Source organism: Magnolia sinica, chromosome 9 (genome assembly GCF_029962835.1).
Source record: "Magnolia sinica isolate HGM2019 chromosome 9, MsV1, whole genome shotgun sequence".
Classification (NCBI taxonomy): Eukaryota; Viridiplantae; Streptophyta; class Magnoliopsida; order Magnoliales; family Magnoliaceae; genus Magnolia; species Magnolia sinica.
This window is the reverse complement of record NC_080581.1, coordinates 37,049,698-37,075,452: the sequence shown is the minus strand read 5'-3', so window position 1 is coordinate 37,075,452 and position 25,755 is coordinate 37,049,698. Positions and strand designations below refer to the sequence as shown.

The window sequence follows — 25,755 nt, the reverse complement described above, 5'->3', positions numbered from 1 at the left end:
GAGGATTGTTGGAGACTCGAACCTCCTAGAAAGTTGCTTCAACCCACTCTTTGGTTGATCCAAAATCTCTGCAATTATCCTTTGCCATGGGCCTCCTTCCTGCCATAACGCTGCAATCCTCAATGAAACCTAAGATAGGAAAGGATTTACCGTTAACAGTGAGATTTCTTGCATTAGACACATCCGACCCGGTGTGGAGCCTGACCTGAACTCTAGCAAATCCTTGAAACGTACCGTTAGTCGCAGCACTATCGATCTCCACTACCTCGCCAAACGTCCTGGCTAATTGTTTAATGGCATCAGGGTACCAGGAATGGGCCGGGATCCCCATCAGGCGAATCCAAACACCTTGAGAAAGAGCATTATCAGACGGGTTCCATACATCAACCCCTGATAGTTTCATCTGGCGGTAGAGATCAGACTCTCCCAAGAAAGTCGACATTTCCTCCCTCGATTGAAATTTAATAAGGAATCTATCTGCTGCTATCCTGGTGAAGTATGCTAGGGACGCTGAGAGCTTGGAGCAAAAAGTATCAACGAGATGCAGTATGGAAATCGATACATCTGCAACAGTCGCCACCAGGGCAGAGGATAGGGTAGCATGAAGCCTCACTATCTCTCTGGGATTAGCCGTCACCGAAAATCGGTCTACCATAGCTTGTCTTCTAACTTGCGGATTCTCATTGCTAAGAACAGGGGCCTGGGCAAGGGGCTGAGGACGTGGATTAGCAGTCTCTAGGTAAGTTCTCAACGAGGGGGCAGTGATCTCTCTCTACACCAATGGAGGGGGATTGGGGATTGGAGATGTTGCAACCCCTTTCCTTGGGATTTTAGCATATGCATGGAGACAATCCGGCCATCTATCCTCCTGCCATTAAGGCATCTAATTGCATTAAGGGCATCTTGCTCATAATGGAATCTGACGAAGCCAAAACCCTGGGATCGGTTGGAAATCCTATACCTAGGGATGAAAGTTTCGGAGATCTCCCCGTACCTCCCAAAAATCCGGTGAAGGTCTTCCGCCGAGGTATCGAAGGTTAGGTTGCCTGCGAAAATTGAGAGATTTGGGGGTGGAGAAGAATGAGGGGCAACGGTCTGCTAAGGTCACCCGGTTTCCTCCATTCTCTCGTTACAGTTCTGCTAGTGACTCTTTCATGCCTGGATATTGAATACCCATCACCAACTTATATAGTATTGATAGCATTGTGTTGAATTGAGCAATGCCCAAGTATCATGATTGGAGCTCCCTCGTGACAAGACCAATCAGGTCTTAGACAATGTCACCACCATTGAATGGTCGTTCCAGTCAATCCGCACCGTTGGTTCCTGCCATCTCTTCGTCTGGACTATTTGGACTGTTGATCGATCGAATGGTATTTCCTTCAGACCTAGAGCCTGCCTCCACGTCATGTTTACCTCCACGGCCCACTGATCCACCTGTCTTGCGTCTGTATTTAGAGCTCCCTCCATCAGAGCTTAAGGCCCCACTTTCTATCGCATCCAGATACAACACCTTCACCAGGTTCCTGAACCGGCCTAAACGTCGGCATTCAGGACATGGAACTGACAATCCCCCGTAACCTACAAAGGAAAATCTTGCACATGAACACATGCATCCTTAAATGATGATAGCATGCACACTAGGGAATACCAACATCTGAAACTTTAATACGATTCTTGGAAGTATCAGGTTTTGAAAGTCCAAGGTTCTTGAAATGCCATATTCTTAATATCGCCGCATTCTTGAAGATTGGATCAAAATGAAAAGATGCATTTGAGAAAATATGGGCGGTTCTGGTTTGTGGAAATCAACCAACAAACAAGTTTGCAGTATATCTCTCAATCGCATCTTCGCATGTGTATGAGATCCATGCATGGCCCACCTTGTTTGTTCTGTTTCTATCAAGTGATCTGGGTCTGGTCATCAAGAAGTGCTGCACAGACACACCCAACGCATACTGTTGGCCGTTTATAACTGTTCATTTTCTCATATTTGTGGCCTATGTGGAGCCATGACCACCAAGTGAGGTCGCATTCAGTTACCATTCACCATTTTATGACTGTCCATCTTTCTAATACTTGTGGCCCACACCAGCCTCATTCTTTGGTCGATGCACAAACAGTGGCCCCATCTGATGAAATGGAGCTGCGTTGTGTTACCCAACTCTCTAGTCAGCGGCAAGTTGAAGAATGATCACTGTATCTTATTTAGGAGCTGAACTTCTTTGCACTACCATCCTCTTGAATTTCACTTCATACTGTTCAACATACCTTCGAATTATGGCCTGCAATTGAGCTCACCGGATGCTGTCATCAGATGGAAATCCACTGTCATTCCAGTCCTGTGGTTTCTCATTGTTGCTACTCATAATCAACTTGCACAAGTAGTCCTCTTCGCTCTCATCCAATTCGAGCCGTTTGATCTGCTCCTTCATGATAAGTAACGGACCGAGAAACCACTCAAACACTTTATCCTTGGGCCAGTTAGATTTTGTCAACTCTACATCATCAGCTGAAATTTTCAATTAGATCCATTGTTAGACAAAAGCAAGAGCTTCTCTGCACGTGTCGGCATAGCACATGTTCGGGACATTCAAGCAAGGTATTAAAAAATGGTTATATGAAGGTTGCAATGGCTGTTGCGTAATGGTAACAGTTGGACTCGTTACACAATATAGGGCTGCAATGACCGATCTGGAAAAGCTGGCCTATAACAGGCATGTAATGGCCATTATGGGCTAATAACTGACATGTATGAAGAATATGGACACAATAGAAAGTTCACCAACAGCTCACATTCAACATACATGTGTGGCCATTACCGTAATCGAATACCTTTTGTTCAAGCTGAGCATCAGGTGTGAGCCCTGCCATCCAGATGGCTTGAAAACCAGGGTAGCCAACTCCTTAGGTGAGCCATGCATGTCTGAAGAACGTGAACGCATTAGAAAGTTCACTGACAGTCCATGTTCAACATATATGCATGGCTCATGTGATGAATGGACCTGTCTTTTTTTTTTGGTGAGGTCATCTATGTAATGGTGCGCACCTGATGCATGGCTCAGGTGAACTACACAACTCGGGCCTTTCTTTTCTTTTCTTTTTTCTTTTTTCTTTTTTTTTTTTTTTTTTTTGAGGTGGAATGTCCCTTCCTTGGCTGAAGTAACAGCTCATATGCACATGTGGGTGTGCCTCTACTGATGAGCAGGCAGCCAGATTTTTCAGCCAGGTCATTGACATTGTGGTGTCTTCCATTGCATGGTTCAGATAATGAACTGAAATAAACAGCCCAAGTTGGAAGAAAGACATACCGATGAGCAATCCAGGCGATTCAGATTGTGCTGATCTAAGAAGACACTGAAGAATGCAATAGGCCAGAAGCTTGATGATCAGTTTCTTGCATTTTCCCTTGATAATGCAATCCTCTATGTCAGCCACATCTATGAGACCATCACGGAGTAGCTTCCAACCGTTCATCTCACAAGATCGAAAGAGCCAATCCCATGTCTGAATGGCAATAGATTAACACTCAGCAAGCTTACATTTTTTAGGTTAAGAGAAATGCTAATACCATGCAATCTTAACGAAAAGCATGTATGGTGATCAGTACTGCATGGATGGGCCATTGCCAAAATTGCAGCAACTGTGCAACTCTGACCACCTGATTGTTGTGTAGCCTGCTGAATTTAGGACTTCTTTTTTAGTTAACGTTTTTACTTTTTAGGACACTGACAAATGGCTATTATCGACATTGCCTTGGAGCTTTGGGCCATGGACCATCCACTTAGTAGCTGACTAACTCAATGATCTGGATCACTGTAAACAAGTGTCATGCGTACATGATTCATACACTTCATGGAAAATCATGGTTGGTTGCAAGTTGCAATGTAACATAGGCATTATGCTACAATGGTATGGCATATGGACATAATGGGCCAAGTCTCATACAGTTCTAGGAGTTGAATATATGTGACTTAATTACCAGAAATGAAAGAAAGCATGAATTGCAACGAAAGGTAGTGAGACCATGTGTGGTTGAAGTGGGCCAGCACCTTAAAAGTAGGGATTCATGCAGCTACTACAAATTTATGGCATTCCTTTTGAGTTGAAAGAAAGCAATCAATTGCAGTTTATTGGATTAACCAGGGGAGTCGCTATTAATGCCTGCTCCAATTGATTTAGCTGCACCATATTTTCAATTTTGGGTCTTGAAAGATTACCACAAATGTACTCTTTATAATAACCAAAATGGAAAATGGAGGGTGAGCAAATCAATCAGGTTGGGTTTTGACATCAATGCCTTTACTAATATTCCAACATCATCAAACAAAATAGTAGTCTGTTGTGAGTATCAAACAGCAATATACCAGTAAATATTTATAGAAAATCATTAGAGAATGATCCAGGCCACATCCCACATCTGAAGTTTGTGGCCATGCGGTTCTTGCACAAGAAAGGGCTCCTAACTGATTGGCATATTCTTCTCCTTCTCTATATCCTCCAGGATCATCTTCTCTGCAACCTCCAGCATTGAACTAGAGTCTCCAGCAGTTCTAGAGGTGTTTGAACTTGAAGATAATGTTTCCAAACATTCCCCAAGTTGTCCTAACCTTCCTTCCTATTCGACAATGTAAAATTTCTCAAAGAATATAATTAGAATTTAAAATTCCAAACATGCATACAACATCTCCCGGAAAAGCTCCAGAGCATCACTATCCCTGCCTGCTTGAGCAAACCCTGCAATCATAGACTTCCAAGAAACAATACTCCGTTCACTCATTTCCCGAAAGAAACAAATGCCACTTTCAACGCCCCCTGTCTTGCAAAACCCACGAATCATGAGATTCCCACCACCTCTCTTCTCGGCATTTCTTCAAACAAGCATTGTGCATCATCCATCTTCCCACAACTTGTGTATAGTTCAATGAGTCTGATTTGAACAAAGTTATGCATTTCAAACCCAGAAGTGAGGGTCTCAATGTGGACCCCACAGCTGAGACCAAGGTCAGAAAGATCTGAACAGGATTTAAGCAAGGGAGCGAAGGTAAATTGGTCAGGCCAGATGCCACGGTTCTTCATGAGAGAATATAGATGGACAGATTCTTTGGAAGGCCCACAGACAGAGTATCCCTTGATCATGGAATTGAAGAGGAGGATATTCGGGTTTTGGGTTTGGAGGAAGAGGAGGTAAGCATATGGCATTTTGCAGAGGGAGGCGCAGACAGAGACAAAGTGGGAGAGGAGATCGGAGTCGCCGCTGTACATGTCAATGGGGTCCACGCCATGCTCGTCGCAGATCATCTCCAAGAAGGCCCCGATCTGATTGCCACATTGCCCGCCCTGGATGTGGAGGATCTCTCTTATCTTCTCAAGAAAACGGAGGCAGAAGGAAAACAGGGGCTACAGCCGAGAGAGAGAGAGAGAGATCAGGATTTTGTGTGGGGGAGGGGCGTTAGGGTTTTCTGATTTTTAAGAGAGAGAGAGAGAGAGAGAGAGAGAGAGAGAGAGAGAGAGAGAGAGAGAGAGAGAGAGTCAGGGGTGGGCAGAGGCATGGGTCGCAAATGAGATTTAAGTCTTCAGAGTTTTGTTTATATAGGGACCCTTTGCCGGTGGCCGGTTCCGGCAAAGGTTAGCCCCAAGCACCATCACTGCCCGATTTTGTTGTAGTGACATGCCATTGCAGCATTTCTCTAAGAAGAAAATTAGCAACACGGAGACTCCGTGTATGTGTTTCTTACTTGTATGGGTTTTAACTGTTCCGCGATAAGCTTCAGTTCTTTTACGGTATACAGGCCTGGCTGTCATAAGCCTCATGAGTCAGCATCCAAACACTCGGATGAAATAAGAGGGCTTGTATACTTTTTCATGCACAAGTATAGAAAATGTGAATGGGGCGCACACGTAAGATTGGAACTTGTGGGCACACGAGTGACATTGAGGCTGATCATCAGGTGGACTCCACACCGTGGATGCAGCGGCCCACAAGTCAGCAAGCACCAACGATCAGCTGGTCCATTGGTCAATATTTGAATTTTTAGGCCAGGGTGGCCACCTAGACTAACAGCCCGGATCTCGTACACATGTGCCCCCATTGGCAAGTGTGCCCACAGACACCAATGACAGTCCCATCAATAAAACAGCTGATCTCCCTCGAGTAGGTAGCAATAGAAACTATTAATCTTCAAGTGTCGGGAAACTCTGCAAGAGGAAGATTTTTGCCCATGATAGAAATGAAACTGATCATGAGCATTGAAGCAATATTAAACAAGATAAAACCTCAGATAATACCTCAGAAAACAGGACCCTTCCCTCAAATAGAGCAAATCATTTGAGGATTCGTCAAAGATTGAAATAATCAATACGATGTAGGCGAGTCCCATCCTAAGAGAGTTTTCCTGGAAAACAATGAATTTCATGAAAACATGAGCATTCCTAAATGGCATAACATACCCAACTTCATATTTGATATAAAGTGATGAGAAATGTGATTGACTAATCATCCTAAGGGCTGCAACTTGGTTAGAGTCAACCAGACCTGACTAAACTAACCCAATTTCAGGTTAGGTTGGGTTGGGTTATCGAAATCCTTGGGTTGGGTATGGGTTAAAAAACCCCAACCCAATTTGAATTCCGGTTGGGTTAGAGTTGAGCAAATTTGGGTGGGGTTGGGAATAATCACATGTATTTTGGGGTGGGGTGGGTTGGATTTCATCAAGTGTAGGGGATTTTGGGTTGGGCATCTCAGATTGAATTTGGGTGGTCCTCTTGAGGTCAGGTTGGGTTCCGGTTGACCCTCAATGTGACCCAACCCACCCAAGTTGTGCCCTAATCCTACTCTCCCTCAAGACATCAGTCATTCAGTTGGGCCGGTGTATACAAGTACTTGGTTATTAAAGTCGATTGCCAAGCAGGCTAAATGCATACGAACCTGATGGACAACAACTCCACCATAACAGGCCAGAAAGAAGCTGCATATGAAAGCACAGACCACCCCTCAAATCACTGCTAATGGCCATAAAATGATAGCAAGACCCGCAAACGGTACACAAACTGTCTCCAAGAAAGGGCCTTCTCCTCCGATCAAGTCTTGAAATAGCCGTCGCCATCCTTTCAAAAGCATGTAAGGGCTTTTCCACAGTGCTATGGCAGTGATCATTGGCACATCTACAGCCACAGCGAGTAGGCTGACAAGGAAACAACTCGGTAGCATGGATAACCTTCCAAAGAAGCACACACATGTAATCAACAGATTTCCCTGAACAATACATTGGTGGTAGCAAGTCATTTGCTGAATCTCAATACAGTGAATTGGCATTTACAATGATTGATGGGAAACCAGATAACTGTGTATTTCTTTAAGCAATATTCAAAATCCTAGAATACCCAATTTGACTCGATTTCCTACTTGGTTAGGTTAAATTGAAAACTCAGTTGGATCGAGTAAATATTCAAATAACATTCTGAAGTAAATCAATAATATAGAAAAACTGAGAGAATGCTAAGCATGATTAAGTACTCCGTACAAAAATAGTCAGAAGAATACCTTACACTGCTATTGATTGAAAGAGCTCTGCTTTGCCCACAGGTGTGTGCAGTAGAGCTCATGTACATGCCACACACATGCCAGCATGGAGCATAGGTGAGAGATCCAATCCATCCATCAGGTTGGTCCAATCTTCTACATGTTTTCCCAATAGTACTAGATCTGGTCCACTAAACATGTGGGCCCCGATACTGGAAACAGGTGAATTGGTTAGAAAACTTCAGCCACATTTTCAGGAGCCGTACATTTGTTTTTGCAAACTGTTTTCTACCTGACCAAATCAACCTGATCCTTGGGCTATGGCATCAATATAGTGGTGCCATTCTGATGGATGTATTGGTCTCGGACCTATTGTGCCATGCTGGCACGTTTGTGGTGTGTACAGGAGCTTTATTGCACATGCATGTGGACGTAGCAAAGTTCCAGTTAAAAACATAAGTGGAAAAATAATCCCACACTTTTCTGTTAAAATTGTCAAACAAATTATGCATGGAGATTTGACTTGAAGTTTGAGCAAGTCTAGCAGACTTAGGACAACTACAGATTTTATAAATATGTTTTAACCGCATTCCTTACTTGATGTCGAAGGGCGCCTCGTCTACAGCCACTTTCTCACTCAATTCATCCATATATGAGAAGTAGGAGTGGAAGCAAAAATCCGTGAAATCATGCACTACCGTACAACTTCCCAGTATTGTACTCCAGCAACCGTCCTGAAATCCACATGAAATTATAGACTGCCAGGTTGAAATAATGGGATCGGATTATAAAGAAACCATACAACTGTGAATGATGAGTAGTCTTTGTAAACGGATTCGAAGAGAGCTCACAACAAAATAATGGAAAAGCTTGTCTATGACATGTTCACCAACCGCCACGAAAGTTGCAATCAATGGAGCAAAAATTCCATATCCTATTCCAACTAGAAGGCTTCCAGCAATGCCGATAACTGGCCGCAAAAGTAATGGCACGGGCAGGAATAGCAATACCAAGGTCTTCAATACTAGTCCAAGCCTCTCTGTTCTGCCATTAGGCATGGAAGGATCAAATAAGAATAACAGAATAGCAGTTAATGCTACAATGCTTAAACCAACTAAAATTCGATCCTTAGGTACCCATTTCAATTGGATGGCTAAGATCAGTTGAGATGGGAAAAAATTGGGGCATGACCAAATACCTTGTGGGATTAATCAGACCGACCAATTAGTTAACTGAAAGATGGGCATGCCATGATCTTGCAACATACCATCATACAATCCCTCTCATCATGAACAAAAAAAGATTACAAGCAAGTCGAGCAATGTTATGTGGAGTCCATGATCAAGTACTGAATATGATGGCATATCTCATACAGAATCATTGACATGCAGAGAAAACATTCAATCATTCCTTCAATGTAAAGCTGAGGCCAAGTTTCCTATTTGTTTTGCATAGGGAAGTTCCATGTTGGAAACTCAGTTTGTAGATGTGGGGCCCATGGTTAGTCCATCGAAGCCATTGATCTGATGGAACTCATCATGGAGGACCATAATCAAATCTTTGGTCTTCCTCCATTTAATGCAGCTTCTTCATGCATTCCTTTTTAATCATGTATTTGCATGGCATTAATGGGAAGGTTATACCAGATTATTTCAGGGGATTGTTTGGAAAAGGTCCATGTGGGTTGTCAGATCAATGGCTTGGATAGACGAACCATGGGCTTAATTCTACAAACTAAGTTCTGCACTGGGAATTTCCCCATGATAAACGAATAGGAACTATCCGGCCTCGTAAAAGCTAATCTGTTCCGTAGTAAAACAGCATACTTTGCTACACAGTAATAAGTCCAGATGAAATGTGCAGGCCACAGCCCCAAGATTACAGAAGAGTTTCCGACGACAATCATAACTATTGCAAATGGGCTGATAATCGCCGCTGCAAAAGAAATAAATATTAGAAACAGAGCATTTACTATATGTAGATACCTACCAACATACATCCATATATGCTTTCATCCAGGCATGCTTGCAAAGATATGTCCATAGCTATAACTACATAGATGGGCTCACACATGAATGCGTGCATCAACTGCTAACAATAAAATTCTGGAATTTCAGTAAATAATCAATCTAAATGTTCATATTAACATACCATTCATGTTCAAATACAATCTTCAATCTTCATTTGATCATGAAATAGCAGTTGCTCCCATTGAAATGACAATCTAACAACAATTCTCACTAATCTGGAGATTGTTGATTGCTTAGGAAAGACTACTGGTTAATTGTTTACCACTAAATTGATGCAGGACAATTTACACTTGCTCAAAAAGCTCGAACTGATAGAGCATGGCGAATCAATCCCTTTATCTAATAGCCTAGGCCCCACATCCCATGGGTTAGGACCTCGGCCAAAACCCCCTCGTGGGCCCCACTTCACATAGGTTCCGCTTCACATGAGCCACCCACTTCACACGGGCCACCCACCCCAAGTATGCCCTTGCATCCCACAGGCCACTCCACCTGAGCCCGGTGTGAAAATGCCCCTGCATTATAAATGGTGCATAAAAAGGATTAAATAAGCTTTGGCCCGCCTTGGGTTGAATGTAGAGGTCCACAAGTCAGGGGTGATTTGACTTCTTAGGGATGATAAGTAATCGGGTGGTCCTGTTGGCCTGGCCTATCTTGTGGTAGTGTTTCTGTAGGAGCCACCCACGCCCATTTCCTTTTATGGCAGAATGGGATGGACATGGCTTGGGTCCTTAGCTAATAGGATGCCTGTCTTCTAACTCAGAATTATAAGATATGTGGCTGGCATAGGATTTTTTCGCTCTCGATGATTGGCATCGACAGTTCTATAATCCAGGCCATTGTTCTGTTGCATCCTACTACAAACAGGGGGGCCATTGCTCTTTGCTTGCTGAGATCTACTACCAACAGAACTGGCAGTGAGGAGGTTGGTCATACAAGGTATTTTCTGGCAGGTCCATGAGAGTGCCCTCTACCCTGTAACTGAATACAGGTCAGAAAATGTAGCTTCACTAGGGGTGGCAGGCCTCATATTTTTGAACTACTCGGGGCTGGACGCAACCTGCTGGATCTACTCAAGCTTGGCATTTTGGACAACCCAGGCCCACCCGTTGCCAGCTCTATGCTTCATGATGAGCTTTGTTACATTGTAATTTGTTCAAACATTGTATCCATTCTTCCAAGGCCCAAGTGCTTCCTCAAGTGTAGACTATGCAAACTCACGGTCCCGTCATGGATGAGTCAGCCTATTGCCAAAGTGCAAACACCAGCCTATTGCCAAAGTGCAAACACCAAGTGTTGTGTGTCAAACCCCACTAGGTATGCAAGAGAGACACAAGCATGGTTTTAAGACCTAGACAAGCCTTCTGTGACTCGTTTGAGTCAATTCAGAATTGGTCGGACCCAATCCGGTTTGAGACCATGAGTCACCCCAAACTCCGCCAAGTCCAAATACAACTTAAGATGGGATGAGTTGGTCAAAGTCACCTCTTTTAACCATGAAAACAAGAGTTGAATAGAATATTTTGTACTTCACTAAGAACTCAAGAGCTTACAACTTTTGAGGATCTTGAGGTTTTGAGGTTACAAGTGATGGCCTCTCTTCTTTATGTCGACCTAAGAACCTTCAACTACTATACATGCATGGTTAAGATGATGCCATATGATGATCATCTAATGGCCAATGTTTCTAAACTATCTCCCTACAAAGACCCCCTAAAGAAATCTCAAGTATTCTAGAGATCTCTAGAATCCTCTGCACAAATTCACAAGACTCTAGCCTTCTTTAGAATCCTCAACACAACACTATGCATGCTGCTTTAGTGTGCTAGTGCTGAAAATGGCTTTCCCTTGAAAAGCCTCTTATGAATGACCGATTTGTGAAAACCACACCTACCTATTGCCTTAATGCCCTCACCAACCTCTTGACAATGATCCTGTGAGTTGGTTTCTTGAACTATCACAATGTGTTGTTTTTTCTTTCTTGTCACCCTTAGTTGTAAGGCTAAGATCAACAAATCAGCTGAACCTTGGCCTCCTTCTTTGCACCATCGGTATCATTTACAGATGCCCTTCCACGATGCATATTATCCCAAGGAAGGACATTGGAACCACCTTTTCCTTGCTTAAGAAATCCGTGCCCCAAGACGACCTTAAAATCATCTAGTGAAATAGCAAAGAGACTCGTCTTGCCAACACACCCTTCAATGCGTAGCTCCACATCCTTACCCATGCCTTGAACAGGTTTGGATTTTGAATTGACCACCTTTCTCTTGCTTGAGTCCTGCACCAACATCAAACCCAACCATCTTGGTAGTCATGTTTGCCCTCATATCTACGCTTCAAGTTGATGTGTATAATACACTAACTCCCATCCAAGTGGCTTGGCTTTCTTCGCTCATCCTTGCAAAACATTTAAGAACCTAATTCGCAGTTCCTCTTCTTCCTCCTCGACTTGGACCGAGTTCAAAGGTTTGTTATGTTGGTAGCACTTTGCCCATTGATCGCTGTCACAAATGAAGCTACTCCAACTTTCCTCCTGGCTCTTGGATCTTGCCTTCCATAGCATTGAGGAGTTGCATACACTAAATCTTATTTTCTCGATCCTCTTCTTTAATTGGCTTCATTGCAAGAGCATTGAGAACTTGTCTTTTCAGAAATCCCTTGCCCAATGAGGCCAATTGTAGAGAAAGAATTTAACCTCATGGCTTGGGTAAGTCTCATCTATCCATGCTATATTTGACCCTTGCCTTAGTCACCTGTTGAAAATAATAGCTCTGATGAGTCACTACTTGTAAACTCCATCAATCGCTCTGCCACTTCCATGGCTATCGCAAGGTCCTGCATGTCCCATCACTGTAGTTCTTGCCATGCCCAATGTGGCACTGATACCATAGCCAAGAATAATCTAGAAACCTTCTGGATAATTCTACACTATCATCCTTAGAAAGATCAACTAGAGGACTCGAGAACATTGCAGAGATCTCACAATTCTATTTGACTCTAGCTTTCTTTAGAATCCTTTCAACAACATTACACACTATGTACATCACCTCTACTATATAAGTAGTGTGAAAAATGGTTAAAGCCCCTTGCTACTGACCATATGAATAGTGATCCAAACTATCCATCTTGTAGACCTCATCATGGATGGGCCACTAAGGGCCCGTTTGGAATCCACCAAATAAGTTACTTTTTCTACTACCAGTAGTAGATAAGTAACTTATTTAAGATATGTAAGTTTGGTTTATGATCAATTATATGTAATTTTTATTATTATTTAAAGTTACTTAATTCCTTCAATTTAATAAGTAAAAATCAAGATAAGTTACTTAAGGCATAAGTAGCTTATCGTAAGTAACTTATGATCGAAATGCCCCCTAAAAGAAAATTAGATTGATTGAACAACCCTAACCACTCTGGTGATGGACCATCTCCCCATTAAGTGGGATTGATGCTTTTAACCTGTAGTTTTCATAACATATTTATGAATAAGATTGTTCAGTTTGTGAGCATATTCAATGCTCAAACCATGTGGGCCCCAATGTATGCATGATGCGGATTGTTAGACAGGTGACCAGGTATGCGAAATGATGGAGCATACAACCACTTTCGAAGGCCTATTAGATTTCCGGGCCTATACATCAATTGGCTAGGCTCCTCCTCATCTCTACACTATGAGATGGATCTAGGCCCACCTATTAAATGGGTAGGACCAATGTTTCTATGGAGGCCCATCATGGGACAGGTCCATGCCTATTTATGGACGGTACAAACCATGATTGGGCTGACCTGGCATGTGTAGGACCTGTGTTTAGAGCTGTAAACAAGCCAAACCGAGTTGAGCTTGGCCCAGCTTGGCCAACAAGCTATCCCAGCTCAAACTCAACTCAGTCCTCGAGTTTAAATGGCCAGCTCGGCTTGGATCGGTCAGCAAATCGAGCCAACTTGAGCAAAGCTTGAGCTCGATCTTTCGAGTCGAGTTTGAGTTTGAGTCTGCGAGCTGAGTTAGAGTTTAGGTTTTAGGGTTTTATATATATAATATTATAAAATAATTTATTTAAATATATAAATATTTACCAAATATTTATAATAAGTGAATCCAATTCGAGTCGAATTGATTCGAACCGAGTCAAAGTCAAGTCTAGCTTGGACTTGGCTCGGAAACTTTTTCGAGCTCAAAAAATTAGCTCAACTCGGCTCGAGCCCAGTTTCGAGCTGAGTCGAGTTGAGCTTTTCCAAGTCGAGTTGAGTGAGTTAACCGAGTTCAGTTAACTCGGTTCATGTATAGCTCTACTTGTGTTGGTTAGTCTTTGACACATTTCTCACTCAAAAGGTTTAGCTACGCGTACACACCTCTTGGCCTAATGCCTAGCACATGGGTGGGACACATTAAAGCCATGCATTAGGTGGGGTCCTTCGTGTAGATGAGCTGGCCCAAAATCAGTCCAACCAAATCATCATTCGGGCCACGTGTAACAGTTCAAAACAAAAAGCCAAATGCCCACATACACGAGTGGCCCGCCTGAAATTTTGGTTGGTTCATCTACAAGGGGGGGCCCACCCAATGCATGGTTAGATTTGCTGGGCCAGCCTGTGGCCTTAAGCTACATGTTTCTGGAGAGGTGAGTTTGGGCCCATTCATTGATCATGCCTTTAATCAGGGCCATTTGCTTGATTGGGCTGGCTCCATGCGTCAACTGCAAGTAAGAAGGTGGGCCCCACAACTAGTCCTTTAAATTTAAAAGGCTTGAAATGGTGATCCTTCTCATACCTGACAGCTGGCATATGAAGTAGTGGATCTGGACCGTCCATTTGGTGATCCTTCTCATGAATGACCCAAATCAGAGGGATCGGAAGATTAGATCCATATCGATTGTCGGATTCAAATGGGCAGTCGAGATGAAAATGGACTCGATAGGAGAAACTAACGGATCGACCCTATTGTCGGACGGTCCGGATCCACCTCCGCACCAGCTACTCATCGAACATTGGGCAACGAACGTCACTTCCTGACCAGACGCGATGGACCAAATTCAGACGAGCTTGCTTTCTTACCTATGAGAAGGCCGAGAATCAAGAGCAGAAAGAAGAAGGGCAGAAAAGACATAAAGCTCCATAGAGTTGCCAGAAACCCAACAGGAACCTCCATCAGGTGCTGAGGGTGGAAAGGGAAAACAAACACCCAAATTTAAAATGTAAATAGCGCGAAATAAAAGGGGTACTATTGGAAACAGAGGAGAAGTGTTATGAAGAGAGGGCAAAAGAAATTAAATTGAAACAGAAGAAAGAAGAAAAGGCGGTTACGTGGCATGAGATGGTGGATATATGATGGATGAGGCCCGATTTTGTACTGTCCATCTGAACTCGACAGGAGAAACTAACGGATCGACCCTATTGTCGGACGGTCCAGATCCACCTCCGCACCAGCTACTGATCGAACATTGGGAGGCGAACGCCACTTCCTGATCAGACGCAATGGACCAAATTCAGACGAGCTTGCCTGCTTACCTTTCAGTAGGCCGAGAATCAAGAGTAGAAAGAAGAAGGGCAGAAAAGACATAAAGCTCCATGGCGTTGCCAGAAACCCAACAGGAACCTCCATCAGATGCTAAGGGCAGAAAGGGAAATCAAAGACCCAAATTTAAAATGTAAATAGCGCGAAATAAAAGGGGTAATATTGGAAACAGAGCAGAAGTGTTTTGAAGAGAGGGCAAAAGAAATTAAATTGAAAACAGAAGAAATCAAAGAAGAAAAGGCGGTTACGCAGCAGGAGATGATGGTTGTATCTGCCACGTGTCGATCAGATAGCGAGCTTTTCAGGAATCTCATGCAAAGAGCGTCGAGAAGAAGACAGATCCCGTACTCGGCAGCTGGGTGAGGATGGGACCCGGATCCCTGACTATGGGGCCCACCTAGATATGTTTGTTGTATATCTACGCTGTCCATCCCTTTTTACAGCTCATTTCAGGGAATGTTTATAAAAAAAAAAAAGACAAATCCAAATATCAGGTGGACCACACCGCAGGAAAAGGGGGTGATTGATCACTATAAACTTCTTTCGGGCCATAGAACATTTCGATCAAGCTAATACTTGTATTTTCTCTTCATCCAGGCCTACGTGGCCTTCCCAGCAGATCCTAAGAAACTTTTAATGGTGGGCATTTAATCACCGTTGTTTCCTGTGGTGTGGTACACTTGAGATTTGTATCTGTTTAGTTTTTGGACCAGTCTCCTAAAATGAACTTAAAAAACGGATGGACGGAATGATATAAAAAAGGATACATTAATGGCAGCCCCACGGTCAGGGATCCACCAAATCCCTACCCGTTCGGTAATCGGTTTTTGAGTGACGCGAGATGCGTGTAACACCCATTACACGGAGCCCATGTAACTCAAATCTCTGAGGTGCAGAGATGTCTATGTGAAATCTAATCCGTCCATCGTTCTTTCCGTATCACTTTAAGATGTGAGCCTAAAAATAAGGCAGATCCAAAGCTTAAGTAGGCCACGTCACAGAAACGTCGACCATTGAAACTTCTGTGGGCCTAAATAAGGTTTCAATGGTGAGAGATGGATCCTGAGTACTGTTTCTAGAAATGTGTCTCAATTTGAGTTTGATCTGCCTCATTTTTTATGTTGAAACCGTACAGTTATCTTTAAAAAAGGATGGACGGATAGGATCTTACTTGGATATCGAGGTGGCTACCAGGAGCTTTGGGTTGGACGCAGATTTCCTGCCAATGCCTTTCACAGGTTGTTCCATCGCTGAGATTACGGTAATGTTGGTGAGAAATCGGCTGAGATGGTGGTAATGTTTTTGAGTAATCCAATCCATTCACCGGGACTTTATTTTAAGATATATGACAAAAACTAAAAGGATCCAAAACTCGAGTAAGCCACACGAGAAGAGAAAATAGCGAGGATTCAATGACTACCGTTGAAACATTCACATAGCCATGAAAGTTTTGTAGCTAAGTTTTTTGTGTTCACTTCATCACTAAACACACATCCTAGAGAGAATGAACTTCACCCTAGATGCGTGTAGTGATATATCCGTGCTGTATTTTAGGCAATGATCCTATAAATGAAGCGGTTCCAAATCTTAAGTTGACCACACCACATGAAACCCTGGTGTTTGAGAAGCCGATTGTGTACTAGAGTAACTCAGTATGCTTAGCATATTGAGTAAAATTTGTGAGTTTCATAATGATTTACATATTTAACCCACTCTGTCCATCCATTTTAACAGATAATTTGAGGGCTTGAGCCCAAAAATGAAATATATCTAAATCTCAAGTGGACCTCACCACGGAAATAGTGTGAATTGATATTCTACTCTTGAAAATTTCTTGTTGGCCACATAAGTTTTGGATCAAGTTGTTATTTGTGTTTTCTCTTCATCCAACAAATAAACATCACTAGGGGCCCTACCAAGGTTTCAACAGTGGAAGACATTATTTGTTTTCTGTGGTGTGGTCTACTTGAGCTTTGGTAATACTTCAATTTTGAGCTCAAACACTAAAATGAACTGTAAAAATGGATGGACGGCATGGATAACCCACGTACATTCATGGTAGGCCCAAATGAGTTTACTCAATACGATAAAAGACGCAATCCTATTTCGATATTTTTGATCATTAAAATCTTTTTTATGAGCACAAAAGTTTTAGATGAAGCTCATATTTGTTTTTCCATTTATCCGTGACTTGGTTACCCCTTTTTTTTTTTTTTCACTCACACACCCTAAACTCACCTCTGGGCACTCACACCACAATGGGTGGGTGCTCAAACCCATGACCTCATACTGAAACTCATGTGAGTCCACTATTAAGCCATAAGGTGGCATGCATTCAGGTCTTCTTGACCTTACTAACAGGCTGGATGGAAAATAAATATTACAGTTGTTAAGGTGTGCTTAATAAGTTTTTAATGGTGAAACATTTAATCACCACTATTTCTTACCAAGGGATCCGCTTGTGATTTGGATATGCATAATTTTCAGCCTTATGCCCTAAAAATGAGCTGGAAAAAAAAGGTGAATGGTGTGAATATACTACACATATATTAGGGTGAGCTCCATTATCAGAGCGAACCCTGTTAGGTGGGCCACAACTATTCCACTGCTGTTGTGACAATGCTTGTCCAAGCGACCCATTTAATTACTATGAACTCTTTATTACTAGAGATAATTTAGAAAGGTATATCCATCATTGCTTTGAGGAGTGTTCAAACTGAGAAATAGATTGATGTGACAATGCTTGTCCAAGGGATGTATTTAAATTACTATGAACTCCACTAGAGATAATTAAATTAGGAAGGTGTCTGTCATTACTTTGAGGAGTCTTCAAATTGAGAGATACATCGATGTGACAATCCTTGTCCAAGCAACGCATTTAAATTACCATGAACTCCCTGTTACTAAAGATAATTTAGGAAGGTGTCTGTCATTGCTTTGAGGATTCTTCAAACTGAGGAATACATTGATATGCTCTGCAGATTTTAATAGATGATACACAAGCAGTTAGAAATTACTCAAATAAACAGTTTAAATTACAGGAAATTAAAAGCTTAGATGTATCATGAATAAGTGTTCACAAGTAAGATGTTAGCATTGTTCAACCAACTTGACTTTTGACAGGATTGTTCAACTAACCTGATTTTTATATAAATTAATGAAATTGAATTCTACATTTTAAGAAGTTTAATTTTGGTACACCAATTGTACTGTTTATAGGTGCATGTATATCAAGAGAGCCAATTAGTTGTTACCTTACGCTCAGCGTGGGGCCCACCTTAATGTGTTGTTTGTCCGAGTTGTCCATTCATTTTTTCAGTCCATTTGAGGACAGGTAAAAAAATAATAATAAAGCACATCCAAATCTTAGGTAGAGCATACCACATGGAACAGTCATGATTGAACACCCACCATTAAAAACTTTCTAAGACCCAACATGAATGTTTATTTACCATCCAACTTATTGATAAGGTCATCAATGGTCAAACGGATGAATGGAAAGTAAAAAGATTAGCTTGATCCAAAACTTTTGTTGCCTGTAAAAAGCTTTCAATGGTTATTCACTACTTTTACCAATTGTGTAGTCCACCCAAGATTAGGATCTGCATAATTTTTGGGATAATGTCCTAAGATAAGCTGAAAAAACAGATGGCCCTTACGGATATACAACACATTTTCAATATGGGCGCCACAAGGTAAGGGTAACAGCCACTAAAGTGTTATCATGGTAACACCTAATCTGCTCGCTTGTATCAAGAGTCATGCACAGCCGGTATAGGCGAAGTTACTCTTCCGCCTTGTGGGTTTGGTGCAATTTAGAGCTGACCAAATTACATTAAAGAGTAACATGTGTTGCATTTTGACGCAGGGAGGTGGAGCTTCTCTGGACTCCTCACAGAGACTTCTCGAATCCACAAGGAAAGAAAGCAAGAAAATAAAAATAAATTATAATAAATTTGAAATTTGATTGATTCCTTTCAAATAAACGAGTTCACAAACCTTTAAATAAGGATACCAAGCAATAAGAGAGAAATCAGAAGTAAACTATAACTAAAACTCCCTAAAATTCGTAACTTACTATAAATATTAAATTTACTTTTATAGTAAGTGTCCTATGTGGCTTAACCACGTTATTCTCTTAATTATTCTAAGCACTTTTCATATTAGACACAACTCCTAAAGCCCAATGGATGAAGAGTTATAATCAAACTAAAGCTTACTATTTATAGTAAAAATGGAACTAAACATGGAATTCGACCCTCGATATAATGGAATCTCGCAAATTCGGTGTGGGTAACCTGGCATAGCTAGGTTAGTTGGCTAAAGTAGCTCGTCCTATCCCAAAATCATATATGGTACGTCGAGTAACTCATTCCGGTTTGCGAGATATGTCTGTTTTAAGGTTCTGATGGTCTTGATGACTTCTGCCCCTGATCGGGCCTTCTCTGATCCATCTTGAACATGAAAGTGTCCGTGATCGACTCTACATCAGTCCCCTCCACTTCAAAAGAACTCGTACTCGAGTTCTCATGCTGCCTCGGTTCATGATACTCGGTTTGGTGCGCCGTAACAATACCCAGATCAAAAGTTATGATCAATTTATGGTCCACCTTTTGGTCCAACTATGCTAGGAATGTATTTGTGACACATTCTACATCAAACCCCTCCGCTTGGAAAAAAACTCGTCCTCGAGTTACTCAAGGGACTTTGTTCATGATTCTGAGATAATTTTTTATGCCGATGTTTATTAGCCTTTTTTCTTGTACTTGGCATTAGGCTCTTGAGTTGTCACAATACATGTACTCATGCTTTCCTTGACTTAATTAGTACCGATTAGATCTTTCACTCCTGCCTTTAAGATCTGAAATTCTTTCTGACTCACCTGACAGTGAAGGTGGTTTGGCAAACTAGTCCAAGGGACAAGGCCTATGTGATGTTGGATATCCCTCATGGAGAGCAATCCATCGAGTAAATCTTCTATACATAATAATCCATTAAAACTATGAAGTTCGGCCTTACCTTGATAATATCTTTCAATATGATATACACGATTTTCTCCATGGACTGGTCATTGGGCAAAGCCATCATCGAGGTCCTCGTCGCTAGAACTCGCATTATCTGGTATAACCCTATGATTCACCACTAGTAGTGCTAAACAAAAATCGAGACTGTGTCATATAGCAACCATGGGTGGTTAAGCATCATATAGGGCTCGTTGCGGACTTAGCGCATCCGCAATACGGTTGAGGGTTGCTTGCAACCCTTGCATGGTCAACTGACTTTCCCGGTGGAAAGCTTCCATTCTTTCCGAAAGATAATGTATCTCTGGATCACCGTCCACAAGATTTTTATTCATACCTTCATTATTTGTCATTGGCCCGAGGGGAGTCCTCGCACTGATACCAATTGACACAGCATGAATGTGATGAGGTCGATCACCATTTTCCTTAAGGATAACTTCTCTGAATCCACAGAGCTTCTCTGGACTTCTCACAGAGACTTCTCGAATCCATGATGAAAAAAAGCAAGAAAATAGAAATAAATTCTAATAAATTCAAATTTTGATTAATTCCTTTCAAATAAACTAGTTCACAACCCTTTAAATAAGGATACCAAGCAATAAGAGAGAAATCAGAAGCAAACTATAATTAAAACTCCCTAAAATTCGTAACTTACTATAAATAGTAAATTTACTTTTATAGTAAATGTCCTATATGGCTTAACCACGTTATTCTCCCAATTATTCCAAGAACTTTTCATATTGGACACAACTCCTAAAGCCCAACGAATGAAGAGTTATAATCAAACTAAAACTTACTATTTATAGTAAAAACAAAGCTAGACATGGAATTCGGCCGTCGATATAATGGAATCTCGCAAATTCGGCATGGGCAACCTCGCATAGCTGGGTTGGTCAGCTAAAGTAGCTCGTCCTACCTCAAAATCATATATGGTACGCCGAGTAACTCATTCCGATTTGCAAGATATGCCTGTTTTACGATTCTAACGGTCTTGATGAACTTCCTTTGATCGGGCCTTCTCTGATCCATCTTGAACATGAAAGTGTCTGCGACCCTCTCTACATCACATTTCCATTATTTTCATAATTGTGGCCCATATGATGGGTGAAAAATCTTGACCATTGTAAAATGTCTTTTGAGAAATCTACTATATTCAAGGTGTGGCCCACATTTTGGTTGGCTTGGATAGCATGTACTCTAGATATAAGAGCCTTGCCAAAGGAAGAAACTTTAAACTTTAAAAATGAGAGATTCTCTCTCAATTTGAGTTCAATAGGCCCCCATGCATATAAGGTGTGGACAACCTCTCATTTCCACACTAGAAAGAGAGAGAGGCCGCACCTATTGAGAATTTCTCTCATAATGGTGATTAAATTAAAAATGCATTTGAATTTTGAAATTCAAAAATAAAATTATTTTTCCTCCAAAATTCTTTTAAAAAATTGTGAAAAAAAATAATTTTTTCATTTACCCCATATCACTTAGAGATGGAAAACATTTTAGTGTTATAAGCTATCTTTTGAATAGTTAACTTGAAGAAAAGAGGGAGAGAGGGAGAGCTTGGGTTGCATGTAACACTAGAAACACACACACACACACACATGTGCCCAGGCAGTGTGGTTGTAGCGGCGCTGGTGGTGTAGAATTAAAAACTGGTTAATGCCAATGATTTGAAATGGCTAGTCATTCAGTGATCTAAACGATCTGATCTCTGCTTTTGCAACGTTCTAAACTTTGATGGCCTTGGAAGAAATTGTCCACTCCATCTATAAAAATTGGACCCCTCCAAGTCCAATGCATCAACATCACAATCCAGATCTTGTCTATAGAAAAAAGTTCTATTTCTTTTATATAACACTAAGTTTTCAAACTCATTGAGTTTTTGAGTTCGAATACTTAGTGAGTTTGTTGGAGAAGACTAATTGCATTAGTCAAGTTCCTAAGGTGGTTCCTTCATAATTTCTGCATGCAGGACCAAAAAAGGCTAGCTTGTCCGATCCTGTAAGCAATTTATCACCAACCTGCAAGTGATCTCTAATCTCAAAGGAGAGGGGCCGAATGCTTTAAGGATAGCATATCTAATACATGCTTAAGCTCGATTCTAGCCAATCTATTAAAATTATTTTCATTTCTCAAAAGTTTAGTTTTATTTTTTTCAACAATCTTATAGCGTGATTGACATAGATACCAAAAGTATTGCATTAATCAAGCTGATGAACCATGATTTAATAAGGCTTGACGGATTCGACGATGAAAACATCACCAAGTGGCAAGATAATCTTAAGTTCCTTCTTACCACTCTAAATTTATTTATTTTTTATTTATTTATATATTTTTACATCCTGTACTTGAACCTACAACCATTTTCAGAAGCAACTGACAACAATTCTATAGAATTGATCACTGCAAGAATCAAACAACAAGAAGACGACTTGTTCTATCATGGTCACATCTTGAACACCCCATCTGATCGTCTATATGACCTGTACACAAACAACCTCTATTAAAGAAATTTGAAATGCATTGGAATACAAGTTTGAAAGAGAATGAATGAAGTGTCAGGTACTTCAAATTCAAATAGTAGATGATGAGCCTCTGCTAGTCAAGATCCAATAATTGTAAGTGATTATAAATAAAATAAAGTCTTAAAAATTGATCTATCTAAATCCTTCTACATTGGGGCCATAATCGCTAAGGTACTTCTAAGTTGGAAAGATTATAAGAAGAAACTAATGCATAAATCTGAAAAATTTACTTTTGAAAGATTCAAAAGCATCTTTAAATTGAGAATTTTTTATTTTTTATTTTGTAATCAAGACAAAAAGATGATAACAATAGTGCATCCTTAGATGCCGACCATCAGTGGGACATCAGCCAGAGCCGGGCTGATGACCCCGGCTCTGGCTGATGTCCCACTCGGCTTCTAAGATAGGCTCCGACCATAATTAACAATTCAACTTGGTTTGTAGGACCTCAGTTAACCCGACTTAGAGGTCGACATTGACTGTCGACCACGACCTCCTTAGAAGCCGACCATCAGGAGATCTTCTTTGTGTACAAGAATGATTAATTCCTCAAGATCTTCACCAAGAATCGTGTTGAGGATAACGCCTAATATCCCGGGGATGATCCCTTGCATGATACGTGACTGTATGACAAATTCATTGCCATATATATAGCTAGCACCAAAGGGCTATAAAATGGAACCCCACGTATAATAGAAGCTAGGCACGAAAACCTTAGTTCTACTAGACCCAGAGCATCTGTTCTAACTTTGACATCAGAGGGTCCCTGCTATAGTCAGGGTCTCCATTGTTATTTGGTTTTGCAGGCACACGATGATCTAGCAGAGACGACTAGAAATCAGCATCAACAAGAATATAGGCTATGTTTCGATTCTTAAGAAAAACAATGATAATACATTTCTTCTTAATCTTCAAGAGGACATGGAGATCTTAAGGACATTCAATGTAATAGACTAGAATACGTATTGTGAACCAAGTTCGTCGAAAAACTCGAGGAAGTTGAACACATATCGGGAGACAAACTTGAGGACAAGTTTTTTTTTTTTTCCCCAAGTGGAGGGGTTTGATGTAGGACGAGGATTAAGCACGTCCCTAATGCACATGGACCAGAAGAAGCCTAAGGAAAAATTGAAACAAAACCAACATAGTTCAAGCGGTCGACCTTTGTGGTTGACAGGTCGAAATTTCGCCAGAAATTCTAAATTGCTTGTTGGTTGATTTTTCCCATTTTAGACAGGTCAAAATATTGTTCAACAGGTCGACAAAATGGGTCGACGGGTCGAAAATCACAAAATTTCTAGAATAAATCTCTGGACACTTTTTTGTTATTTTGACCTGTCAATTTGATCGGTCGATGAGAGGTTGACTGACGGTGGAAATCTACAAGTTTTTCAGAATTTTTTTCCTTATTTGATTAAAACTCTTTGGTTATATTTTTAGAGTTTTTTTTACGTTTATTTAAGGATGTTAAACTCATTTTTTAGCAATTAATTATCATTCAATTAGTAAAATTCTTAAAAGTTATTCTATTTTCTCTCGTGGATTTGAGAAATCTCTTTTGAATTCAAGAGCGCCTTGTGGATTCAAGGTAAACATTGATCAATGAAGATGGTGCTCGACCTCATCAAGACCTCTCTGCATCATAAAACAATCACAAAGCACATGATTTTTAAGTGAAAATCCATTGTGGAAAAAAACTATGGCACAAAGCAACAACGAATTACTATGAAAGCAAAAAATACAAGAGATAAAATCACTTACAATGCTTGGATAACCCTCATTTTCTCATCCCCAAACCCTATAAATGATTAGCCCTTCTTAAAATTAACCCTAATCCTATTTACACCCATATATATAGTATCACACCCAGAATAGGAAATAATTCCCGCAATTTTGTAAAATTGCGCATTTTTTTCGATGGGATCGATAGCCATCGAAGGTCCTTTGATAGGATCGAAGCCTTCCTCGATGGCATTGAGTAGCACTTCAAAAACTGTCCAAGGAGTAATTGGAATAAATCAGGAGTTTCTTGATGGGATTGAGATGTTTGTTGATGGCATCGACTTATGCTCGATGGGATCGAGTAGTCTGTCGATGGCATCGACAGACCATCTTCCAGCCAGATTGAAGACATTCGACAACAACTTTTTGCACAATGATATTTCACGTAAATTTATGTATTCTCTACGTGGTTTGTTTGTGTTTGACTTTCTCTTGATAATTAATTCAAATTTGGGTTTGCTTTCATGATTCTCCAACAAATCTGGGCTACTTCTTACCATGATGCTTCAAAAAGATGATTGGAATTTGAACTCCTGGGATCAAGATAATGTAATAATTGCTGTGATGGAGGTACAAGAGATGCTCCAAGCCAACACATGAATAATCCCTTGGACTCGAGAAGAGGGGCAACTCCCAGATCCCATCACCACTCCTACTTCAAACCATGTTCTTATTTTCTTAACCATTTACCCTTTTATTGGCAATTCCTGCTCTATCTAAGATTTAAGCACCCACAAATAACTTAGCAGATCCTTTTTCCTCCAAATTACCTTGTTACCACCATTTCTTATCCCGTTTCTTGCCATTATTATTTAGAGAAGAGCTGCAATTTCGACACCTTAATCTAGAGTTCAACTATATTTACAATGCACTCTACTGAGATTAGGCTATATTCATTGCAAAAAATAAAATAAAATAAAATAAAATAAAAAAATCATGATATTTTGCACCATGAAATTTTGTGATATCAAAGCCGATCGACTTGGACTCATTTACTACTAAATATCATGAAATTTCATGATATTTGGCCTAACAAAATGCAACCTTATATAAATTATGGATTATTAATATTATTTTTGAATCAAACTAAAATCTCTCACTATTAACTCAAATGAGATGTGGGTCTTAGTTTTCTTTATGATTCCAGGATTTGTGCTGAATGGATTTCTATGAATCAAAGCAATCAATCACATCCCTAATAGGACCTTAGGTTCTCCCAAATCTAAAGACAAAACAAGCATTAGAAGGTAGAAGCTAATATCAGACAGCTAAATTTAGCTTAACTTCCCCAATTTAGTCAATGCGCATGCATGCACATGCTTATCCATGTGTGGAAACACCATCCCATGGTAGAGAATTA

The 25,755-nt window shown here is 40.8% G+C and overlaps 1 pseudogene; it reads right to left on the bottom strand.

The window, feature by feature from the left end:
* Window positions 1-1,214: 1,214 nt before the first annotated feature.
* LOC131254961 (uncharacterized membrane protein At3g27390-like) lies at window positions 1,215-15,434 on the bottom strand (annotated as a pseudogene).
* Window positions 15,435-25,755: the final 10,321 nt, after the last annotated feature.